The sequence below is a fragment of the Dermacentor silvarum genome, chromosome 6, assembly GCF_013339745.2.
Source record: "Dermacentor silvarum isolate Dsil-2018 chromosome 6, BIME_Dsil_1.4, whole genome shotgun sequence".
Lineage (NCBI taxonomy): Eukaryota > Metazoa > Arthropoda > Arachnida > Ixodida > Ixodidae > Dermacentor > Dermacentor silvarum.
Window position 1 is genome coordinate 131,531,917 of NC_051159.1, and position 16,498 is coordinate 131,548,414.

At 49.8% G+C, this 16,498-nt stretch overlaps 1 protein-coding gene across 2 annotated transcripts in view; it reads right to left on the reverse strand.

The window, feature by feature from the left end:
- The window catches only part of LOC119456007 (semaphorin-5A), a 153,591-nt gene that overhangs the window by 38,582 nt on the left and 98,511 nt on the right, over nt 1-16,498 (reverse strand). The gene's annotated exons all lie outside the window — the stretch shown is intronic.

Genomic DNA, 16,498 nt, shown 5'->3' on the forward strand with positions numbered 1-16,498 from the left:
AGAACAGGAGGAGGGAGAGGCGGTTGCAGCATTTGGAGCGACACAGGGAAAACTTAGTTCGCAGCAACGTATTTATATACCGTGCGTCACTGTCAAACGGCAAGGTCAACTTTACAGGCTTCGTAAAGTGGGACTTGTACAGTATGCATCATCTCTTTCGTGCATTACTCAAACGTCCTTGCGTATAGTTTGTTTCAAGAGATAGCGCTATATATGTATACCTTATACAGAGATATGTGGTGTCGACTAATGCACGTGAGTTCAACCTCACTCTGAGAGCTGTACGGCGTAGAGGTTACAGGGAAACCTGGTCATCTTTTCGCGCTGGATACGACACAATATATACGCTCGCCTGTTTGGTTGGGCGGCAGTCTTTCAACGTATACCTACAGTTCCCGCAACGCGCCGACTAAAATCGTTACAATTGCAGCAACTTCGATGTCGAGCTGTCACCCCGTTGAACCATAAACGCCGCAGGTTGTCACGGCTACATTTTTAACGGCGGAGCTGTTTAAGCGGGCCGTTATTCCGTTAGTCGTCCACAAAAAATGTAGGCCGATCCTGGAGGTAGTGCTGAAAGGGCGCATACCCCTGTGAACTAGCGAAGCTGAGCCTGGATAAGTCTTGCTAAGCATGGTTGGGACTACTTAAGCTTAGTAAGTCACCGATACCCAATCGATAGCTAATAGATAATCGATCAATAAATTCCGGAAAATGCTGAGGATGACTTGGTAGTGCTTAGCCCAGACCAAAAGCAAGGACTAGCTAGGTGCCCATCAGCTCCGCTGTCTCTTTAGCATTGCGCATCCAGTGCAACCTACGCAAACTTTTTTTTCCCCTCCCCAGAATATCGCGCCCAACACGACCGAAGAGACTCGTATGTGCCATGCGCGCCCGATACACAAGCCACAGCTCATTCACACGGAAGTGCGCGCAGTGTGTGTGTGTGTGTGTGTGTGTGTGTGTGTGTGTGAGAGAGAGAGAGAGAGAGAGAGTTTGTCGCTGCAGCCTCCTACAGAGGCTATGCTGCAGCTGAACAATCGTTCGTGCGTGAAAGCAGGAGCCCGCATGCTGCAGTGAGAGCGTGCGCGCGCGCGTCTGTGGGAAATCACGAGCTGCAGCGCGGCGCCCCCCGGCCTACATGCGAAGTGTCATTTATTGGTGCGTGTTGATGTATTGGTCGTAATGGCGCCGCCGTCGTAAATGTAAACGCTGCCAAAAAACACAAGAGGCCTTGTATACCGTAGACTGCGCGGCAACAGAAGCCTGTCGGTGCCTCGCTGCCTTTATTGCGTGCAGCAGCCGGGTGTGCGTTGGCTTCGCCGCACTCTCCTTCCTCTCAGCCTTTTCCATCAACGTCAAGAGGTCGCGATAGCGGTGGGTGACGTACGCGTATGCATCCGGAAACGGCCTGCCGCGGCAGGTGCGCTGCGCGAGTACTTATATAAGCGCCTACGTAAGACTTCTGTTACGAGTATACACCGGTGACGTCGTGTCCTTCGATCGCTGCAAAATGCTGAAGAAAAAGAAAGAAAGAGGGCTCATGATGTTGAACCGAAGTAGAATAGGTAAACTTCCTTAGTACGCCTTCGCAACACGTACGTCGCATTAATTTGAGTGTTCGCGTCAGGGATCGTGCAGTAATTCAGACCTGTGCCAGTGATGACCGAACTTACGTTACCAGCTTTGATAGGAAAGTAGTGGGAGATGACGCGACATGTTTGGGTGGCGAGAAAAAGAAAAAAAAAAAAATCAGCCAACGAATGTGCGAGACGTGAGGTGAAGTATTGGCGGAGGAAAACTATATGTAAGGGTTACTTGCTGGAGGTCAGACAGCTGGCAGAATCTCACAGGACAACCAGACAGAACTGGCCTGTGTATACTGTACCACGCTTCGCTGCGCTCAGTATGAATCCAACCCAACTCGCATGGAAGTGCAGTTGTTGACATTGTCAAATTCCGTCATGTTGACCTTTCGAGCCAATCAGAGCGGACTTAAGTAGCAGCCCATGTGAGCCAATGAGCGATGGCGAGATGTCTTTGACGATGTATGGCGGAACCCCGGTTTTCCGTCGTGTTGGCGAAATTTCGCTCAGCTCCACTGTGGCAACGACATACAAATTGACACGCGAATGAGAAAAGGTCCACGACCGATCATTCCAGTTCGAGTGTTCTCCACATGCCAAATGTATACGGCGTAATTAAGCGCCGTTTTAAGTATGGTACGAAAGGAATATGGTGGCCAGGCTAACTACGCGTACAAATCTAATCGGTGGATGGATACCGTGACATTCTAACGGAAGAACATGCCCAACGATTCCTGCTCCATTCCCACGCGTTACGCACGAATCTGACCCAGATTGCGTGCACAGAAGCTTAGTCGACGGCGTCGACAGAAACGGTCGACCCGAACGACGCCGACGCGGCTTTGGCGCGGGCGGCTCCTGCCTGCATGATGCTAGTTGCTGCCAAGGCCGTCTTCGTTTGCACACTTTTGCCAGATTACTTGTCTTTTTTTTTTTCTTTTCCTAGCCCAAAGCGGCTTCTAGTACAGAGCCGCTGACGCGAGCGCGGAATGAAGTCGTCCACCCCAACCACAACGCCGCGCGTGCAGCATTTGCGACGAATCGCGCGTCGTCGTCGTCGTTAAAAACCTGCTCGCGCCTCGAGCAAAGTTACCACCTAACCAAACGCGTGGGAAGAGTGGGTCATTACGCGGCGGGGTGCCGGACCAAAACTATATATACGCGGAGCGCCCCGGTTCCCTTCGCGGGGGATGTTCTCGAGAAATATATATATATATCTTGAACGATATTATAATAAGACCTCCTATTTCGGATGCCGTAACGGTAATTTTGGCTACCCTTATAGGCACCGCGCACTGGCCAGATGGCGGCATTGCGGATGTTTCACTTTCTTACAGGTGCTGCCGAAGCCAGCCGCCGCTTACTCTGAGCAGCAACAGATGCGCTTCCGTTTCATGGCATGCTTGAACTTTATAAGCGCAGGGTTCGTACACCTCCTTGAAATCCTTGAAGAACCCGTGAATTTGGTGAAAGAGATTCAAGAGCTCTTAAAACTCATCGAAAACAAACGTGCTTCATGAATTCTTTGAAAACTGAAGTTGGAAGCGACTTTTGAAAATTCAAAGTAACGAACTCCGCATAGAGGCTAAAATCCTAGGTAAATCAAGCAACCAAACCGCACCACTATTTTGTTGTTTGGCTATAGTGGTTCACACTGCAGCCACCATGGCTTCATTTTCGAGCCCTATAGATATAGGCTCTCGAAATGCCTGGCCGGAAAGTAAGCTTCACCCATTTGGCATTAACACGACGTGTATATCTTTGGCTGTAGTCGGACACTACTAACAATCGTGCCACAAGGCAATCGGCATCATTACAATGGGAAAGTCAACTTAGAAATGTGGCCCGAATGAAGCGTGTGTCTAACTCGGCAACGAATCAGCTAAGAAGTGTATTCGCTATTTACAGTGTATTTGTACGAGTAAGGTTTGTTTTCCACTCCTTGAATTTTGGCCTTCGGAATCCTTAAGATGCTCGAGTTGTCCTTGTATTTGAAATCAAATGTTCTGTACGAACCCTCTAAGCGAAGAATCTTTGCCCGAATCCACGGCAGCGTTAGTACGCGTATTTCATGGGCCTTCGCCAGCATGTACTATACTCACGCACGGCAAACATGGTTGTATACTGTATACCCATGCAGAACGTGGGTATACTCTTGCTTCGAGATAAACGAAGGCTGGTGGGCACCCTGAGCGCGTCTCCAACAAGATCTCCACTCGCTGTGTGTTTTGGCGCTGCTGTCAGTATAATGGAAAGCTTAAGCGCACGGTGCCTATCTGGGCGATATTGGCACCGTGCACCGCCTTCCCCGTTCCGACGACGACGCTTAGGGGACTTCGAAATTCTGATCGTGGTAGCTGCTTCTGCATGCGCAGAGCATAGATCGCCGTCGGTGAAGGAGTTCGCTTTTTTGTTCGCGCCATTTTCCTCATAGCGGGCTATCTCTTGTAGACTTGGGGAAGTAAGCAGTTTTAATTCGGTTGCGCCATACAGCCCCGATAAAGATGTTTGTAATATACACGGGAGATCAGGCCAAAAAAAACTGCAAGCGAGCTTCTTTGCGAGGCAAGACGCCATACCGTTCGCTTTGTTACCTTATGGGCAGATTTCCCGATAGATCTAGCGCATTGTTGCCTTCTCTAGAGGCAACATTTTGCCTTTAGCGGATACGAGACTTTTCTTAAATTTTTTAAGTTCCTTTTACGGATTTTTGAAAGTTGCTTATAGTAGATCATTCCGCTGCCCAACAAGCTCGCTGGCAACAAGCTGGCAACAAGCTGGGTCAGAGGTATCGCAACCGTCCGTGCCTGGCTGAATAGGCATAAGATATTGCTCAGTTGGCCGTCAGCTCGAGTGGCCATGTACTATAGATGCGCAGTGCTTTGTGAGGAAACCAACTGCTGTAGTAGGGGAGAACAAATAATATGAGGAAAGTGTGTTCACTCTGTGAAGGCTGTCATTTCACTTGCGTCTAATCTTGTTTTAGTAGAGAGAGAGAGAGAGTAAGGAGAGGAAAGGCAGGGAGGTCAACCAGAAGAGCATCCGGTTTGCTACCCTGCACTAGGGGTAAGGGAAAGGGGAGATAGAGAAAAATAGGGAGAGAATGAGCACTGAGTACACGTGGGACGATGTACAGGGACACTATAGGCGGTCTCTTAAACCGGTGCACTTCAAATACAGTACTGAATGCATGCAACGCTTTTTGTGCCAGTGACGGGTGTAGCCACGGTCCGAGTATCTTTGACTCAGAGAACGGTCTCGAGTCCAGCCGGTTTAAAGTTGTCCTGAGAGAGGCGTTGTACGTCGTAGCGAGGACAGGTACACAATAGGTGCTCGATGGTTTCCTCGCACATACAGGAGTCGCACATAAACGTTAGAAATGTAGAAATAAGCGTTAATGCGATGAGCAATCACACCATTTGACTACATTGGGGCTCGTTTATTGTAATACCCGTTGACAAGCGATTCTTATTTCTTTTTTTCTGTTTTTTTTTTGTGTTAGCTGTAATCCGACTTTTTTTAGCGGAGCGCTTGTCTTTGAGAACGTGAAGAACGCAATATTTCTGCGCATTAACTGGTGACAATGCCGCGACTGTGGTATTGTCATGGGTAACAAGTACGGCTCACGCTGGTTATGCCGTCGTATCTGTTTCCTCCCGGTTTGGTCTCTCGCGCTCTCGCTTCTATATCAGGGAACACTCTCACGAACTTCCGTGTCGAACATGTTTACACCGGTAGGACGCCATAGTTCTTGTACAAAGCTAAATGCAACAGCCTCTCGCTCCAATTAGATGCTTTGTAGCTCTGCATATTGTTCGTATCACGGGGGCGATAAAACACCCGTTCTGCGAGTTGTCGCAGCAGACAAAAGAAAGCTCGCGTGGCCGCTCTCTGAACGTGCTGCGCCAGCGCGCGCACCCACAACGGTCCAGCATTCATTAAAGGGCGACGAGCTGTTCTTGGACACGGTTGTAACAGCCACGGCTTGACCACGATGACCGCGTGACCATGACCGTGACGACAGCGGCCGTGCGCCATGCGCCATGCGCTGAAGAGTCTCGGTGTGCAGTAATAGTGCTGTCGCAGAACACCTGCTTAATGAGCAACAGTAACGCGGAGGAGAGAGAGATAACTCCGCGCTGCGTGATCCGGTGTGCGGGCTCTCGCTCCGTTGTCCGCGAGTAAGAGAATAATGACGTCGTCTGTGGGCCGCTCGCGCGCGCTCTCTCGAGGATGAGCGCGCACGCGTGGGGCCCATCGCGTGCTCGGCGCGTCCCAGTTCTTGCTGAGCGACAGTTGCTGGCAAGAAAGCGGAGCGCGCGCCTTTGCGCGTCTCCTTTGCGCGGTCTGAGTGGCGAGGCGGAGGACTGCAGCAGAGGTCGGTTCCATTACCGGGTCGCCGTTTAGCGTGATGGATCACCGCCACTCGCATCAGAACCGCGGTCTCCTCCGACCGCTAGACTTTTCGGCGAGACTTGGGCGCCCGAGACAAAGAGGAGACAGGCGAGCGAGCGCGAGCTGCAGCCGTCAATGCGGAAGCCACGTCGCGCCACGCATGCGTCCGCCTGTCATTAGCGGGGGTATATATACGCTGCTGCAGCGGCGCGGCGCAGGGGCACTCCGAGGGACCCGCCATTGTTCTGCCAGCATATATCCGTTGCGCAGGCTGCTGCTGCTGCTTCCATCTGGAGGTCCTCTTTCGGGCGATGCAGATACATGCGGAGAGGAAAGCCCATCGGGCGCGCGGAAGAATCTGCGCCCCTTCTTGGACCACGGTTGGCTCGCTTGCGTGCTTGCTTATACTTGCTATTCAGGAAGACAAGCGGCAGACCGAATACACGGGAGCACCCTGTAACACTCCCCTCCCCCCCGTTAGGCGATGGCCCCGTTGTATCCGTGTACGAAGGAAAAATAAAGTGAGCGCCGTCGGTTCTGTACGAAGGTATTACGATGTTTTATCGCGGGTTCGCGTCAACGAAAGATAAAAGCAGAGCGGTGCATGCACGTGTAAGCCTGCATGTATTACTTGCCCTAAGCTGTATAATAATATATGTATCTCCGCGTGTGTGAGATAGGGGTGGAGGAAAACAAAAGAATGATCTAAAGAGAATGAGCTTTTGGCTTGGATGTAACCCGGTGGCCATTCCGTGCCGTCGTGTATGATGCGATAGATTCATACGTGAGCAGATAGAAAAGAAATAAAGACCGTTATTTCCTTCCACGAGGCAGTCCCGTTGTCCGAAATCGGCCATTGTATTTCTGCAGGAACGACAGTCGTGTATTATATATATATAAGGAGGGTATAGGCGACGTGGGCCGTGAGCAGCGGGCAAGGGCGCCAAAATGACCGAAAATGACGGCCTTCGCTCAATCACCATGGCAGGGTGTTCTACTGAGCACAGTGGGTGGCCCCGTATTTTCGTCGTTTTTTTTTTTAAATTTATTTCCGTCATTTTTGCTGTTGTAACCCTCTGCACAATAGCCACGATACATGAGTCGATCTGATAGAAGCGCAATAGCCAAATTCTAGCCGGAGGTTATGACAATATCAAAGCATATAACGCGCCTGGATAGACCAAACGGCCGGCTGACGCGGTGCCGATATTTGCGCGGTGACGGAACATTACGCACAAAGAGCTCCAAGCACGTGGAAGAGCTGCAGATAAACCCTGTAAGCCAGGGATTCGGGGTTTTCGAAGTCTGGACATCCACGGGCAAGGCTGGCTATCCGCGCTCCCTGCGAAATCATGAGCTATGATCACCTCTGCGCTTCGCGTGGGTTCTTAAGACTACGCCCGACGGATCTAATGCGATGACCAGGCGGCTTTGTTGTATATCTCTTCTTTCGTGACCTTTCGTCGGCTGCGCAGGTTGTTTAGTATGGTTGGAAACTACGCGTTCTTGTCGATTGCCGATCGAAATAAGACCACGAGCGTGTGAAAGCCACAACTCTAGGTCTCAAGTATCGTGAATGGTATAGATATTCCGATTGGGTGAGTGTGTTGGTGCGTTGCTTGGAGATGGTGCGTTGCGTTACGTGTCAATCTATGTTGTTGCCGCCGTTCGCTTCGCGCCAAACTTCATGTGCTCGAGCAAGTGCTCTTAATTTGAATTTTAATTCCAGGAAGAGGTAACTTGGAGAACAGGGTGTCCCGTTCCTGTTCCTTACTTTTTTTCTTTCTTTTGCGACTATGCTTTCTGACTGTGCAGATACGTTCACTAACGAGTCAGACGAGTCAAGACGCAATTGATCCCGGGACCGATAGGCGTTTGATTAATGCGAGTCCCAGCTTGTTTTCAAGCACCACACAGCGTCGAAAAAAAAAGAAAGAAACAGAAAGACAACGAAAACGATCGCCAAAGTTAGCCCGTCCGTCAACAGGTTCAGGCGAGCACAACTCGCCTAGGAAACTCGTTCAACGCCACGTCCTGAACAAACGACCACGACGGCTTCTCGCAACTAGACTTCGAGCGGTCGCACCGACTCTGCTTTCGCTCGGCCCCGGCTTCAATGAACTTCGACAACGCCTTCGACTGGGCCCTCGACCCTTTCACGCTGAATGCAACGTTTCTCGCAAGATCACCAAGGCTAAGCACGCAACATTCGGGAGAACGTCTTGGCCCAATTGCACTATTTGCTAAAGCAACACGTTTCCCGATGAAAGGGCCAATATTTTTAAATGTTCACGTTCCATTCCTTTCCGTTGAATTTCTAGCGGCAACCATGACCTTTAAAAGGCAGCCATGCAGTCCCCCACAGAGATGTTGTGAGTCAGTTCTGGGAAGGCAGGCCATCTAAAAACGCAGAGTACTATAACAGCTGCGTGGGCGAGTTAGTGTGGATTCACAGACGTTTTACGCAGCGCGACAACACGAGGACAAATGACGTGGGAACAGACAGAACATGTGCTTCACTCACAGCAGCATTTTAAGAACTGAAAACCAAACGGCCGTGTACTACGAAAACAGGCAAGAGCAAACGGAGGAGTTGACCTTCTTCCGCGGATATCCAAGGGCCGAATTGGCCCCGAGTCTAGGGGCCGAATTCGCAAAGCTTTTCCTTCCTAATTGGTCGGTCGTCTTCCCTAATGTGTCCAACATCACGATTGGCCGGCGTCTGCTCTTACGAACAGTTCAAGGCGTAACAACATTTCTGTGAACGCGGAGCCAGGTGTCCGCCTTGAGTGACACTATATATATAGTCGGGGTGCCTATACACCAGGAGGTGTCTACCTTGCATCAAGCTTCCATCGTCGTTTATAAGCTTCCATTCGTTCTTTCGGCGGTACCCTGGGCCTTCGCAGCCGCAGTTACAATTCGGGAGGACGTATACGCGCGTGGCTGCACGCATGTCTCGCCCCGCACAGCTCGCGCCAACCGGGAAGAGGCGGCCAGATGAAACGTCCGCCCACATTCGGCCTGCATACGCTCCTCGTGTCAGTTCCTCAGCCTGCCATGGCCCACGCGGACCCATTGCGGTCGAGCGGCAAGTGCCGTTGCCGGTAACGGAGGCGGCTCGGCGTCAAACGAGGCTGTCTCGGAAAGGAAACAAGTAGTCGAACCGGTGAAAAGAACTGCATGCGTATATAAAAAATAACGGGGTAAGGGGAGGGATGGTGGTGAGCCACAGAGCCGCGGTACAAACGGTTGCGTGTATATTGCCGGTTGCGTGCTCGCGTGGGGCGACGCGAAAACCGCACCGGCGCGGCTGAGACTTCCTGCGTGTGCGTTGTGTGCGCGCTAACAAAATCAAAACACGCGTTGCGGTGCACTGGAGAAATATGTGGAGCTGCAGCTATCCACGACACACCGTATGCACTTTCCTGCAAACGTACCGTAACCTGATCTTCCGGGAGCATGCATCTCACGTTCGTGTGCACCTCGCGAACTCATACCACTCTAGAGATGGGAATCGATCCTGTCCCGTGCAACACATATACGCGTATAGCTACAGCGCCCCTGCAGCCCTTATGCTTATTATATCCTCACTGTTCTTAATCGCGTTTTCTGGGCTCCTCGGACACCTTGCGGCAAAACAATCTTGCCGCGGCTGTAGCTGACCTACACTGCGAGCAAGAACGTGACAAGAAGCGACTCAATCGCGCAGTCGCACTCGGACGATCCCTGCTGTCCTAAGAGTTGCCTCCGAAGGCAACTGTATAAGCAAGACGTTGTAATCAGTGCCCCGGCCACGGTGGTGCCGTCTACATTCAGGATTGACTTTTCGCAGCGCTGTCCACCGCAGAAGGTTACTACTGGTCAAGCTTTGTACTTGCGTGACACCATATGGCGCGGCCTCAGAAAAGCAGGGCTCGCGGGCGACGCTCTCGTCGCTCTTGGGCCAGCGTCCTGTGCAGCATACGCGACTCCTGTCCGTGCCGTGGTGCCGATCATCGGACCTACTTGAGAACCAGACTTCGGGGGTATCCCAGGGCAGCCGGTCGCTCTCGTTTCGACGATGTGCATACGTGCGCGCTACATGCCCGAACGTAATCCCATTGCTTCGAAGACAGTGTGATTGAGTGAGAGAGAGAGATTTACCGTTGCGGTAGGGGGCGATTACAACGAAATGGAGGCCTCGACAATGTACGACCCGACCTTTCTGGTTGTTCAACTCGATTCGGGTCCGATAGCCCGCGGTTATCGCTCATCGAGACCGCTCCGAAAGACGCTGCAGTCCAGTCCGGAGCAGCGCTATCGTCCACGTATAGGCACTACATACCGTTCTTTAGTCCGATAACAGCGTTGGCCTGCAGACTCCGTGAAATCTACGGCGACGTCGTAACAGAGTGACTCCGCGGCGAACGGAAGTGATTTTCGTGGGAGCGTGCACATCTCGTTTTCAAGCCCCCTCCAAGCACGCCACGAGCAGGGTATACGTGGAAGTTCCTCTGCTGAGCTGCAGCGTCGTTCGGGTCCGCGCGAGCATCGCCCGTTCCCATCTCGGCTGCTTTCGCTCGGCGAAAAGCCGCTCCCCGAGCGATTGCCGCGGTCGCTAATGTTTCCCTAGCGTCCTCCCTGGCTTTTGTGTTTGCGCGGAGATAGATACAAGCGCGTGGCCGCCCAATGTTTCCTTGTCACGCAGCCGGCGAGATTTCGTTTCTTTTTCGCTCTCCGGTACCTCCGCTGCGCATTCGTGTATACCCGCGTCAGAAGAAACTTGGGCGGAAAAGTCGCCGCGCGCGCTTCGGCCCCCGTTGGCGATAACGCGGGATTTCTCTCGTGCGCGAGTGCAGCGTCGTGCTGCGCGTGAACGATCGTTCTCCGCGGCCCGAATCCATGTGAGCCCAGTGCCCCGTGCAGAATGCCTGCCTGCTGGAAGGAAGCTGGACTGGCTGCCTTTCTTTGAAGCCGTTCTTCATCTCTCACGAAGCAACTGACTTCTGTCATCGCAACATCCGCATGCCGTCGCTGCGCGTGAGGGGCGTTCACTGCATCTGTGCCCACCGGTTGCAGTGATATTGCAACGAAGAAAAACGGACTCAGATGGCCCGACGATGACAAAGATAGCGATGACCTCCATAGAAGGAAAACCAAACCGATGACCTCCGTGAGGACGTCCAATTTTTGGCCAATCCCCACAGTGGGTATATGAGGAGCTACATGTAGAGGAAAGCAAGCAAGCAACTTTCACTGTCGATACTTGGTCTATCCCTCGTAGTGGGTTGTGCCATTTCTTAGGGAACCAACCAGCCGACCGACCTGAATCAACGTGGTGCTTTCTGTGCTTCCGTGTTTGTATATTTCACCCCAAGATTAACGTGAAGTTGTAGACGTGATAACGTCTACAACTAGATCTATTGGCGATAGATCTTTTGGCGTGTCGAATGGGAGGACACGTCGAAAGCCGGAAGAACGCTACCGCTGTAGAACAAAAAGAAGAATGAATAGTGCGCAGCATGAAACACGTGGGAAAGCTGCGATCAAAGGGACAGAGACATCTGCTGGCGTATTGACAACAGAGATCCAGCTGCGACGGCGCGCGCTTCCTGTCGGCGAAGTGTCTTCACAGCGCTTTTGGTGTACGTTCCAGGCGAGTCGGATGCATCGGTTATGCCCCCATCAGACTGCACTTCCGCGACATATAGGTCAAAAACTAACTCGCAGCATTAAGTTGCTCTTGCAGGATTCAGTGGATTCACTGACGCTGGAAGAGACTCATGCCGCCGGAAGAGACACGAAATATCACTGACACCGAACAGACTCACACAGCGTAGCAATTTTTCCCGGAACATTGTTTCGTAGCGCGTACTTAGCGAAGACGTCCGACGCAGAGTAACGTGGAGCGTACAATGCGAAACGGTCCACGATTGTAAAAGCACACATAGACAGGACTAGCGCACCGAATTAAAAATTGCACCGAGAGAAGCGCGTATCAGAGCACGCTCCAGATAGCAGCTACATTTAATGAATTTCCGGCGTTTCTTCCGGAGAAGGTACGAATACGTCTGCTTTATTCCGTGCGGTGTGCTTGTAACCAGGGTTGATGACGTTTTCTGTCGTTTTGTGACTTAGAACGGCAGCCCACACAGAACGCCATTCCAGCCGTGGCTGCATGTACTCGTCGGGAACGTTACGGAGACGTCGCGTGCCGAAAATACACGTCGAAAATTTCCTTCCAGCTTCGGTCAGAAATTCGCCTTCCAATTCGTCGCCGCTTATTGCAGAGCGTGGACAGTTCTTACGCGAGGCACTTTGCCCGAGGAGGCTGGTAGGACGAGGCACCCAATGGACGCAGCAGCAGCAGCACCACGCGCATCGTCCTGGAGCGCCGCCCGCCGCCTCCTGCTCCCAATACCGCGCAGCACCGTGAAAAGTATACCTCGATCGCATCAACTATAACCAGGAAGGCGAGTTTGGCACTCAATCGCGTTGCTCAGCGACGTGAACGTGCTTTGTTGAGCGCCGTAACGAATGCGCTGCCTTCATGGAGGGCCGGATGTTCAGTCCGTATAGAAACTCGGAAGCACTGTGCTCTCTCAGCGCGCAGATTATCGGGCAGTCTCAGCACACCTCCGCTACACAGTGCACGGCTTTAAGCGAGGCAGCAGGCAGCGCCCCGCGGCGTCGCGCTGTCGCCGGACCCCCCCTCTCTGGTTCAGCCACAGAACACCCATACAAACTTAGAGAAGGGAAACTGTACCTTCCACAGTGCAACGAAAATAAGCGTAGCGGTGGCGTTGTGAACTAAAGTATGCGACCGAGAGATGGCGCTGGCAGAATCGAAACTAATATCATCATCATTAGGTAGTGAGCAATATGGCCGCTACGGTAGCGGTTCGTAGGGCTGGTCGCGCTGCTCGCTCGCTGGTTTGGGGCGTTTTGTTACCGCTTTCGGGGAGGTATTCGTGTGTACTGTACTCTAACATGACTACAGATATCTTCATTATGTCGCCAGGTGACCGAAAGGCCTCAACTGGCAATAAAACACTTCAAACAAGTAAGCTCACATTGTTTATTGTCAATGGTGAATGAGGCAGTACATGATCACAATTTTCGTACAGCTCAGGTGGACTTAATGTTGTCCGTCACTGAGTTTACAACATACAGAAACACAGATTCTCTGCGTTCGACGATTTCTGCTAGATTAAAGAAAGGAACAAGAAAAATTTCTCGGCAAAAATGTACTGTCAGCAAGATAAGCTCGAGCTGCAATGTCTCATAGCTCTCATAACACATTGGCGAGAGGCAAGAAGTGTAGGAGGGGGGCGTTATGCTAAATTTTACATCACATTTCCTGCTCTTGATATTTTTCTGCTGCACATTTAGTGCTCAGGTGCGGCAGCAAAGGCTTTGACACAAGTAGAGTACTTGTAAGGAAACCAAGGAACGTTATGGAGACAGCAGTGCTTACAAGGACTTCTGGAAATATTGTGTGAATAAACAAGGGCACTAAATCAACATATAAGCAAGCCCAATTAATGCTCACAGATCCTTGGAAAATGTAATTTGTGGTTTCATGGTGAAAAATAATCTCGGTATATGTATTCAAACACAGTAAAGAGGTTGCAAGGAGATGAACACTTCAGTTGAGTAACAGGTGACCAAGGGAAGCCTCAGCTTGGAGCCAGCGTTTCACCAAGCAAACATATTTGTGAGGGCCGAGACGAAGAACGGTTCCCACGCTGAGGTTTCCCTTGCTCGTTCACTGTTGATTAGCTGAATGTTAAGCTGAACTTATTCTATGAGTACATTTCAAAATATTTTTGGGAGCACACCGTGCGCAGGTTTTGTCATCTGCTGTTTGAAGAGAAAGAAAATTTGCTTTTAGTGATTTCTCAAGTTTGTGAAGTGTGAAATAGGCTGGCCGGTTGTGTGAGCTTGCCTTTTCTAGCTATCTCTTATGGTGCAGTACTAGCCTAGTTATTGATTTCATGCAAACTGTATATGAGCCTCTTGTAGTAAGCAAATGTAAAATCATGCACATTTCCAGATCTAATTCTAATCCTAGCACTTGCCATGCTAACTTTCCCTTAGATTTTGTCATGTCATATAAATAACTTAAATTGGACCAATAATATAGAGTACGTCATTAGCAGTGCTAATCACATGCTCGGGTACTTATGGCGTAACTTTTCCAAAGCACCGTCTACTTTAGAACGACAGCTTTACAAGACTAATTCGCTGGAAACTTGAATATGCATCTGCAATACGAGATCCCAGTCGCGTTAATCTTATTACTTCACTTGAACGAGTACAAAATAACTATACTCGTTTCATTATTTCTAATTATAACCGTACTGCGAGTATAACTTCAATGTAAACTGGCCTAGCACTCATTCCACTAGCTAATCACCGTAAAGTCGGCCATCGTTTGCTATTTCATAAAATTTTCTATCACACCACACTTCATGACGACTTCATACTGCGGCCTCAGTGCATTTCAAACTGCGTCGATCATCGCAGTAAAGTAGGAATTGATTCATGTAACACGAAGTCTTTCTTTCATGCCCCGTACATCTCAGAAATGGAACCACCAAGTATCGTAGCCATCACACATAACAAACTTTTTTGCAAAACATTAGCTAACATTGCATAATCAGGAGAATCATTATGTTACAAGAACTCAATGCACTTGTTTCTTTTACTCTACTACTTTGTAACCATTCCCCTCTTTAATGCCTGTGGCCCTGAGGGTACTTTAAGCAAAAAATAAAATGAGTTTCAGTCAACATGAAGTGTCATTTCCTTAAAATTGCATTAAGTGCTTTTGATCATTTTAAAATTCTTTGCATTTTCATGTAACAAATTATCGTTGTGAGGGAGCATGTGATACTTCGTGGTACTAATGCCCGTCAAATTGATTTGCAAAGAGCAGATGACAGAGTTTGTGCATTAGCAAGTAGGATCTAGCTACATTGTTTCTGTTCTGGTCGTCATGGCTATAATGACTGCAAAAGAAACAAGTTGGGACTCAACATGTTACTTCTCCGATTGTCATAAAGCGCCCTTAAAAGCAACTAAGCTTGTATGTCAAATTTCTCATTCCCGCTCAGTATGATACAAAACTGTAGACTGCTGTTTTCCTAATAGGGCTCACACCTCTCTATCTGGTAAACTTCCAAACATTTCATAGTGAGGCACGTAGTTCAAGAGGACCTGTTGTCATTGTGGTGACAGATGAGCATCTTGTGGCTTAGCGTGGGCAGCTTGCAGACCAATAATCTCTCTTTTGTCCGTCTTCCTGAAAAGAGAAATGACAAAGCCATGACACACATGCAAGCAAAAAATGGTGAAACAAAAGTTAGTCCCATAAATGAAGAAAAATCACGGTTCTAGTTGAAGTGTTCAGAAACATACCCTGTGAGGATTCTGGCCCTTGATGCTACTTCCAGTGGAGACACGTTCACGGTTGACTTCTATGTCCAGAGACAATAGAGTCCAAAGGGATGAGTCCAAATATGAGCAGCGTCTTGGAGGCTGGAGTCGAAAGAAAAAAGAGCCTAAATTACTATGGTGGAAGTGTGCGTGAGTTTGTGATTCATGTATGACAGAGAACAGTGCAGGAAACGCTCCATGACAGACAAACGCACAAACACACACACACAACACTGTTTTGAGTGTGCATTTCTTTCAGTGGTGTCCTTGTGTGGGCTGTGCTTAGTCAAGTCTCGATTAAATTACAATTTCTGCCAGATACTAGTAATAAACACAGTCATCTTATTATGTCTCAAATGCAGTTAATCTAACTGTATCACCGGAACTACACTTGTCACTAATGTGCAGTGAATTTATCGCGGTGTATCATTTATGCAGAAACAGCCAAAACTTTATTATTTATGCTGTACTCATGTTAACAATTTTAGCAACTTGGCAAAGTAGCAAGAGCCTCGTTTCAATTGCTTTGGAAGGGCAATAACTTTATAATTATTACTATTTTCTACTTCTAAGAAATGTCGACAGGAATCTGCTTTGTCCGCCTCGCACGCAAAGAAATTGAAAGTTGAAAATTCGAAACACTGCTTTTTTACTCACCGGCGCACAAGCCCAGGGGCTGCAAGGTTAATCCGCTTTCGTGGGTAGTCTTCAAGCAGACTGTACTCGGTTCCAGCGATGAATTTTCGTGCTGGCCAGCCCGTTTTTTTCGAGCAACCAGACGCAACGCGGCCAGACGCGGCAGATCACAAACGGCGGAAGCCGTGCACGCAGCCGCCAGTGAAACGCCGCAGCTGATAAGTTCACCGTCTTTAAACACGTTCGCTTGGTGGCAGCTATCGAATGTTGGACGCATAAACTGGCTGAGGTATTATTGATATCTAATTAAAATGAACCTGCGTGATGCTGCTCAAAGGAAACGACCACCCCGTTCGCAAATATAACCGCCGTACAATTTGAATCGATAAACAGCACGGACTGCAAGCGATACCAGTGGGCTGCCGCTGATCACATGTCAGTGAGGCCTCAAAACCTTT